The sequence below is a fragment of the Eurosta solidaginis genome, chromosome 1 (genome assembly GCF_040869045.1).
Source record: "Eurosta solidaginis isolate ZX-2024a chromosome 1, ASM4086904v1, whole genome shotgun sequence".
Taxonomy (NCBI): Eukaryota; Metazoa; Arthropoda; class Insecta; order Diptera; family Tephritidae; genus Eurosta; species Eurosta solidaginis.
Window position 1 is genome coordinate 358,758,995 of NC_090319.1, and position 9,537 is coordinate 358,768,531.

Below are 9,537 nucleotides of genomic sequence, written 5' to 3' on the forward strand. Positions count from 1 at the left end.
GCAAACTGGTGGAGCACACACAGCACCAATGGGGCATAGTACATTGTCGAAGGTTTTTCGCAGTACTTTGGTATCTATGGATGAACATCTTTGTAGAAAGTGGATACTTTTTGAAAAAGACTTTCAGCCATGCAAGGAGTGGTTTAACCAAAAATATAATTTTGCTGGAGGTAATGCATCTCAATAAATTAAGAAAGTTTAGTTTTTTTAAATCAATTCATTCCAGTCGTTGGCGCCGTTGATGGTACTCATTTGCAGTTGCTAAGACCTGTGGAAAATGAACATATATATTTCAATAGAAAAGGAAAGCATAGCATTAATGCAATGATTGTAAGTATATATGTACGTGCATACCTATATACATATGTTCTTTAGAACTGTTTATTGAGTAAACGCATTGGACATGCTTTATTACAGATATGTGATCATAAACTAATGATCAAAGCTATATGCCCACAATATGGAGGTGCTGCACACGACTCATTTGTGTGGAAGGCCTCAAAAGAGCGACTGGTAATGGAGCGACAATACAACAGTGGGAATAGAAACTCGTGGCTATTAGGTGATTCGGGATACCCCCTTGAACCATGGCTAATGACCCCGTACCGGTTACGAGAAGATGAGCCAGACGAAAGGAAAAGCTTTTTTAATGATACTCACAGCAAAGCTAGGAGCATTGTTGAAAGAACTATTGGCGTTTACAAAGGTTAGTTTATTAATTAAATCTATTTTAAATATATTAACTTTAATTGCATCGTCCCGTTTAGGCCGCTGGAGGATATTATCAGACGACAGAAAACCAAGATACCCAACAATTGTTGCAAAAATTGCAACCGTGTGTGCCGCTCTTCATAATGTGTGCATTAGCCGAAATATTCCTTTTCGTACCAACAATGAAGCTATAACTTCTAGGCAAGAAGGAGTGATAGAACCTACCCCGCCAAACACAGGCAACCGAGAAGCAGATAGAATAAGAAATAGAATAAAAGACCATCTTTTCCATTCAGCTATGTAAGAATTTCATTTTAATTGGTAGCAAATAAAGTAAAATTGTTTGTAAATTGGTAATAAATAAAATATAATTGCACTTCATTCTCGTAAAAGTTCACTCATAGGACGAATTAATTAAATAAAAAAATAGATAAACATTGTACTTGTTTAACACATACATATAGGTAGCTTCATTTGTTATTCATTTATCGTTTCAGCAAAGAGAGTTCAACTTTTACTTTTTCCAAATCCGCCAGTTGAGCAGAGCTCACAGAGTATATTAAGTTTGATTGGATAACGGTTGGTTGTACATATATAAAGGAATCGAGATAGATATAGACTTCCATATATCAAAATAATCAGGATCGAAAAAAAATTTTATTGAGCCATGTCCGTCCGTCCGTTAACACGATAACTTGAGTAAATTTTGAGGTATCTTGATGAAATTTGGTATGCAGATTCCTGGACACTCATCTCAGATCGCTATTTAAAATGAACGATATCGGACTATAACCACGCCCACTTTTTCGATATCGAAAATTTCGAAAAACCGAAAAAGTGCGATAATTCATTACAAAAGACAGATAAAGCGACGAAACTTGGTAGATGAGTTGAACTTATGACGCAGAATAGAAAATTAATAAAATTTTTGACAATGGGCGTGGCACCGCCCACTTTTAAAAGAAGGTAATTTAGAAGTTTTGCAAGCTGTAATTTGGCAGTCGTTGAAGATATCATGATGAACTTTGGCAGGAACGTTACTTCTATTACTATATGTACGCTTAATAAAAATTAGCAAAATCGGAGAAGGACCACGCCTACTTAAAAAAAAAATTTTTTTTTAAAGTAAAATTTTAACAAAAAATTTAATATCTTTACAGTATATAAGTAAATTATGTCAACATTCAACTCCAGTAATGATATGATGCAACAAAATACAAAAATAAAAGAAAATTTCAAAATGGGCGTGGCTCCGCACTTTTTCATTTAATTTGTCTAGGATAATTTTAACGCCATAATTCGAACAAAAATTAACCAATCCTTTTGAAATTTGGTAGGGGCATAGATTTTATGACGTTAACTGTTTTCTGTGAAAATGGGCGAAATCCGTTGATGCCACGCCCAGTTTTTATACACAGTCGTCCGTCTGTCCTTCCGCATGGCCGTTAGCTCGATAACTTGAGCAAAAATCGGCATATCTTTAATGAAGTTAGTTCACGTGCTTACTTGAACTCACTTTATCTTGGTATGAAAAATGAACGAAATCCGACTATGACCACGCCCAATTTTTCGATATCGAAAATTACGAAAAATGAAAAAAATGCCATAATTCTATACCAAATACGAAAAAAGGGATGAAAAATGGTAAGGTAATTGGATTGTTTTATTGACGCGAAATATAACTTTAGAAAAAACTTTATAAAATGGTTGTGACACCTACCATATTAAGTAGAAGAAAATGAAAAAAGTTCTGCAGGGCGAAATACAAAACCCTTAAAATCTTGGCAGGTACTACATATATAAATAAATTAGCGGTATCCAACAGATGATGTTCTGGATCACCCTGGTCCACATTTTGGTCGATATCTGGAAAATGCCTTCACATATACAACTACCACCACTCCATTTTAAAACTCTCATTAATACTTTTAATTTGATACCCATATCGTACAAACTTATTCTAGAGTCACCCCTGGTCCACCTTTATGGCGATATCTCGAAAAGGCGTCCACCTATAGAACTAAGTCCCACGCCCTTTTAAAATACTCATTAACACCTTTCATTTGATACCCATATCGTACAAACATATTCTAAAGTCACCCCTGGTCCACCTTTATGGCGATATCTCGAAAAGGCGTCCACCTATAGAACTAAGTCCCACGCCCTTTTAAAATACTCATTAACACCTTTCATTTGATACCCATATCGTACAAACATATTCTAAAGTCACCCCTGGTCCACCTTTATGGCGATATCTCGAAAAGGCGTCCACCTATAGAACTAAGTCCCACGCCCTTTTAAAATACTCATTATAGAACTAAGTCCCACGCCCTTTTAAAATACTCATTAACACCTTTCATTTGATACCCATATCGTACAAACATATTCTAAAGTCACCCCTGGTCCACCTTTATGGCGATATCTCGAAAAGGCGAGCACCTATAGAACGAAGGCCCACTCCCTTTTAAAAATACTCATTAACACCTTTCATTTGATACCCATATCGTACAAACAAAGTCTAGAGTCACCCCTGGTCCACCTTTATTGCGATACCTCGAAAAGGCGTACACCTATAGAACTAAGGCCCAGTCCCTTTTAAAATACTCATTAACACCTTTCTTTTGATACCCATATTGTACAAACAAATTCTAGGGTCACCCCTGGTCCACCTTTATGGCGATATCTCGAAACGGCGTCCACCTATGGAACTAAGGATTACTCCCTTTTAAAATACTTATTAACACCTTTCTTTTGATACCCATATTGTACAAACAAATTCTCGGGTCACCCCTGGTCCACCTTTATGGCGATATCTCGAAACGGCGTCCACCTATGGAACTAAGGATTACTCCCTTTTAAAACCGTCATTAATACCTTTAATTTGATACCCATATCGTACAAACACATTCTAGAGTCAGCCCTGGTCCACCTTTATGGCGTAATTTCGAAACGGCATCCACCTATAGAACTAAGGCCCACTCCCTTTTAAAATACTCATTAACACCATTCGTTTGATGCCCATATTGAACAAACAAATTCTAGGGTCACCCCTGGTCCACCTTTATGGCGATATCTCGAAACGGCGTCCACCTATGGAACTAAGGATTACTCCCTTTTAAAATACTCATTAACACCTTTCATTTGATACCCATATCGTACAAACGCATTCTAGAGTCACCCCTGGTCCACCTTTATGGCGATATCTCGAAAAGGCGACCACCTATACAACAACCACCACTCCCTTTTAAAACCATCATTAATACCTATAATTTGGTACCCATATCGTACAAACACATTCTAGAGTCACCCCTGGTCCATCTTTGTGGCGATATCTCGAAACGGCGTCCACCTATGGAACTAAGGATTACTCTCTTTTAAAATACTCATTAACACCTTTCATTTGATACCCATATCGTACAAACGCATTCTAGAGTCAACCCTGATCCACCTTTATGGCTATATCCCTAAATGGCGTCCACCTATAGAACTATGGCCCACTCCCTCATAAAATACTCTTTAATGCCTTTCATTTGATACACATGTCATACAAACATATTCCAGGGTTTCCCTCGGTTCATTTTCCTACATGGTTATTTTCCCTTATGTTGTCACCATAGCTCTCAACTGAGTATGTAATGTTCGGTTACACCCGAACTTAACCTTCCTTACTTGTTTTTCCATTAACTGCAGCTTCTTTTGTCCAATTTCGTTGCTTTCTTTTAAGAGCCTTAACATTTCAGTTTGAAATTTTTCCTGATTATCTATTTCTTTTTCAATAATTTTCATTTTGGGATCTGTAAGTTTTCTTGCTCTGGGAGTTTGTGGTGGCTCGTTGTCGCTTACTGATCCTGAAGTTATATTATCTCTTGGCGACTCACTTGGCGCTTTATTCTCGTCGTTGCTAGAGTAACTATATGCGCTCGAAATTGCTGTGAAGCAGTCGTTTATGAATGCTTCTTCCGACTGCTTAGAAGAACAAGGATGGTCTGTATTACTTCCATGTGACGTAGAGCCTGGAACTCCCAACAAATGTTCATTTATTTTTGCTACGGCAATTATTCGTTCTTCCGTGTCCTTTACAGAAACGGCGTCATATGGACCACCGCCAGTTCTTTTCAAACTGTTCATGCGTTGTGTTAGTTTCCGTTTCGTGTTATATTTGTAGTCAGTGCATACCTAGAAGAAATAAAAGTATGTTGTTACCGCAAACAATACATCTTCAAAGAGAATTTGTATAATTTCTAATGCCACAACGCACTTTCTGCCATGCCTGCGTCACCTTTACAGGAGGACCGTTACTATTTAGCAGGTCCGTTAATTTTCTCCATAGCTGTTTTTTCTTCGCGCGGCCGTTATTAGTATTTTGTAAGCTATTTTTAGCTAACGCATTATGCTTTTCCATAAATTCAACTAGTAATTTCAGTTGAGCAGCATTTGTTTGTTGGCTCCTATGTAAATAAATATCAAATATGTTAAATCACAAAAATATTAAAATTTTTAACTTACATTTTGATGCGGTTAATAGCTGCGAAAAAGAAAAACGATAGCAAAATTGGTGTAGAACTGTTTACATCGAACTGTTTACATCGAACGTTCGATACAACTCGACGATATTTTTTGTTAGAGAAAGCAAAAACGATACTTCGACACTCGTTTCTGCTCGATATCGAAATACGGAAAGCCACCCCAGGTTTTTTTTGTTTTCCAAAATGTTATATATATAAAAAGTGGGCGTGGTTATAATCCAATTTCGCTCATTTTCAATACCAATCTATTCTGGGGTGGCTTTCCGTACTTCGATATCGATCAAGAACGAGTATAAAATAATCGTTTTCGCTTTCCATAACACAAATTGTCGACGCGTCGTATCGAACGTTCGATATAAACTGTTCGATACCAAATTAGGTGTCGAATTGCCTTTTTGGAAGTAATACTTTTATGCTTTGGTGATTACTTAGGGAATGATTTTTTCATCAGAGATTAAGAAACAAACGCTATTTATAAAAGAAAATATTTTGGTTGCTCCAAAAACCTTTCTAAACACCCTTTGAAATCTGCAAACGAAAGAGATCATACCCAAATACGGGAACTAAAATGGCATCATCGTGCGTTCGATATCGTCTTGCAGGGCATTTTTTAAGTAATACGAACGTGGCCAAATGGCCACGTAGTAGTCCGCCGTGGCCACGTAGTAATCATAATCTGGCCACAACTAAATATCGAAAATGCGTGAACAACACCTAACTGAAATAATGTCAGAAATTTTTTGAACATACATGATTTCCCCAAAATGTCAAAAAATATATAACTTGCTAATTCTAATAAAGTTTTTGGTGCTAATAGAAGAAATTTATCAACGAATGAATGATAGTTAGAGATGGGAAAGGGGTAAATACCCAAATGGTAAATACACGGTAAATTGGTTATACATGGTAAAAATGGGTAAAGTCCCAAATATTTACCCAAAATAAATACCCACGACGGCCACCGTGGTGTGATGGTAGCGTGCTCCGCCTACCACACCGGATGCCCTGGGTTCAAACCCCGGGCAAAGCAACATCAAACATTTTAGAAATAAGGTTTTTCAATTAGAAGAAAATTTCTCTAAGCGGGGTCGCCCCTCGGCAGTGTTTGGCAAGCGCTCCGGGTGTGTTTCTGCCATGAAAAGCTCTCAGTGAAAACTCATCTGCCTTGCAGATGCCGTTCGGAGTCGGCATAAAATCATGTAGGTCCCGTCCGGCCAATTTGTAGGGAAAATCAACAGGAGCACGACGCAAATTGGAAGAGAAGCTCGGCCTTAGATCTCTTCGGAGGTTATCGCGCCTTACATTTATTTATTTATTTTTAAAGGTAAAAATAATCTTTTGGAAAATATGGGAAACCAACACACAAATTCATTCCAAAATGTATCCAATTTGTCCTATATTGGTGGGTAGTTATCCATTATGCTATCGGTTGAATTAGTTTAAATCTGTAATCCAGCGTTTTTCAAAAATATTTAGCCAATAATGCATGCCGTTGCAAATATTTAAGTTTACTCAGTAAACATTTTGAGTCGAAAAAGAGTCGGAAAAATATCTAAATTGGAGCCTTTACAGCCGGTATGTGCTCATTTGGGAGGCCAAAACCAATGTATTTCCTTCTTGCAATGGTCGTCCTATATGAGCCTATTAACGTAAATCATTTGAGCCTAAAAAAGATGCTTATACAATAGGGCGGGTCGATTTAAAAATCGCTCATTGCTCTGTGAAAATCGTATTCTAGGGATCAAAATAAGGAACTTTGACGAAGGAACCATACCTCTAAAACGAATTCTGATGTCCCCCCCTTTGGGTCGAACTTTTGGGTAGGGGCAATTTTAATTCTACCTGCTGTGTCTTGTGGTGGCTTAAAAAAAAGAACACAAGTAATTTTACGATCTGCAATTGTGTCACAGTGATACCTTCATTTTTTAAAACGGTTGAATAAAAAACCCACACAACTATGTTTACGACATGCAAATGCATCACAGTGATGCTTTGGTTTTAAAGGGGGTTGTAAAAACGCTAATTTCTAATAATTTTTTTAATTTCTTTTCTATTACTAAGTTAAATTAATTTTTTCATTTACATATGTTCTGACTAAATAAATTTCTAAAGAGAAAAATAAACTCCAAAAAGAAAAAAAACATAGGCATTTCAAAGTGGGATTTTTCAAAATTTGCAAGTTCGACCCAAAGGGGGGGACATCAGAATTCGTTTTAGAGGTATGGTTTCTTCGGCAAAGTTTCTTATTTTGATCCCTAGAATATGATTTTCACAGATCAATGGGCGATTTTTTTGCCTCCCCATAAATCGGCCCGGCCTATTATACAATAAAAGAATAGGAAGGGTAAAAATAATGTACAAATGTAATTCATTTTGTATTAAAATGAACAGTGATCGTAACAAAGTTTCAAAATTTGTTCCAAACTCGCTGTGACGAACATAAATAGTTGATAAATTATAATTTTTGCATGCAAGATTAGGAGCTTTTAGGCCGTTAAATAAAAGGCAAAAATTTAATTTTCTTTTACCCTCCTACGCGTTTCGACGCTTTTCTGATTCCTATATTGCCCACTTATTTTGGATTCGTTTCGGATTCTTAAATTATGAGCGCCGTGAGCCTGTTTGTTTGGGTAAATATGTGTCCCTTATAAATATTCTCTTACAGTTCTGGAGTTTAATATGGTTCAAAAGCTTCAAAAATTCTATCACCTTAGAGTCTTTTATGACTCCGATTTGATGAAATTATAAACAAACGAAAAATATTAGAATTAGTAAACTAGGCAGCTCCGGAAAAAAACTCTGAAATTTTTCTGCGACAATTTATTCTAAATAAATAATTAACTCAACTAATACTTATTTCATTTCTATCTTATCCTCATGTGAGTTTTATCACATTCTCCCCTATGTTTTCCGCTTCGGATATATGTCAAAAATTCTTCCTAAAAGCCCTGAAGTAGTGTCATTAAAAGGCTCAAAATTAGCAGTATATGACGCCAATAAGGCTCATATATGATATCGGAAGAAGGTCTGTATAAGACTTATGTTAGAGGCAAAATATAAGCATATATCATTCGCTTCAGGTTCCTAAATGAGTTCATAACGAGTGCAAACGATCCAAAGTTTGGACTCCTTTCAGACTAATTGTTGACTCCGAGTGTTTGCTGGGTTGTTTGTTTAAAATAAAAACGAAATTTTTTTAATTTCAAATGGCGTATAAATTTAATTGCTGAATTGTAATTCCAAGCAGCCTCGATTCAAATGATTTTTAAATACCCAAAAAAAGGTACAAAAAAGGAATATTCCGGGTATTTTCTCGGTATTTACCAATAAAAATGGTTAATACCCGGTAGAATCCCAACTCTAATGATAGTTCATCAAATATACTATCAATGAGGATTTATATGGAAAAGAACATAGGTACTCACGACTTCCGTGACATATATAAATTCTACAAATTCTGCAAGTGCTCGAGGATTTTTGTCAGCATATAATAAAAAATGTTTGGCCAAGTATGTAATAAGTTGGATATGAAAAATAACTATTCCTGGGATTACTTGTTTTATTGCAAATGTTTTGGTATGAGTGAATCACAACCACGGTTGCCACAGCATGTTGTCGAGGAGATATTTTTCTTTTGGCCACCTAGTGAAAAATCCTTAAAAAATGCCCTGTCGTCTTGAAGTATCGAATCAACGAATGTCGACTATCGAATTACGGAAAGCCACCCCTGGGGTCAAATTACTTTTCGTAAGCTAGAGTTTTTAATGCTTTTGTGATTATTTGAGGAATAATTTTAAGCTAAGGAGTCAGCAAACAAACGCTTTTCCCTATTGAAATTATTTTGATGATTCCAATATACTTTCGAAACACTTTTTGATACACGAGAACAGTGTACTCAAAACGAAATGCGTAAACCAAAACTGTGTCGTCGAGCGTTCGATATCGAATTAAATTATTGAGCTAACGAGTGTCGACAATCGAATTATGGAAAGCCACCCCAGCTCGTGTACCAAATTTGGTGGAGATATCTCAATATTTACTGTTAACGGACAGACGGACGGATGGATGGACATAACTCAATAAAATTTTTTTTCAACCAACCGTTATCCAATCAAAGTTAATATACTCTGTGTGCAAAGCACGCTTAGTATAAACAGGCGCTTTCAATGCCAGCCAATTTAAATGCTCCCTTTGCATAATTTTTTCTAAAAATTAATAAAGAAGAAGTCGAAAATGTTTTCAAATAGTCTTGTTAAAATAGGGAGTTATCCGAAAATTTGCCGATTTTTTCAAAAATTCT

The 9,537-nt window shown here is 36.3% G+C and overlaps 1 long non-coding RNA gene across 1 annotated transcript; it reads left to right on the forward strand.

Annotated features, from left to right (window-relative positions):
- The first annotated feature begins 247 nt into the window (after positions 1-247).
- Positions 248-804, forward strand: LOC137244848 (uncharacterized). Its single transcript, XR_010951213.1, has 3 exons — positions 248-330; positions 418-706; positions 768-804. It is a non-coding gene; the product is annotated as an uncharacterized lncRNA (long non-coding RNA).
- The last annotated feature ends 8,733 nt before the right edge of the window (positions 805-9,537 follow it).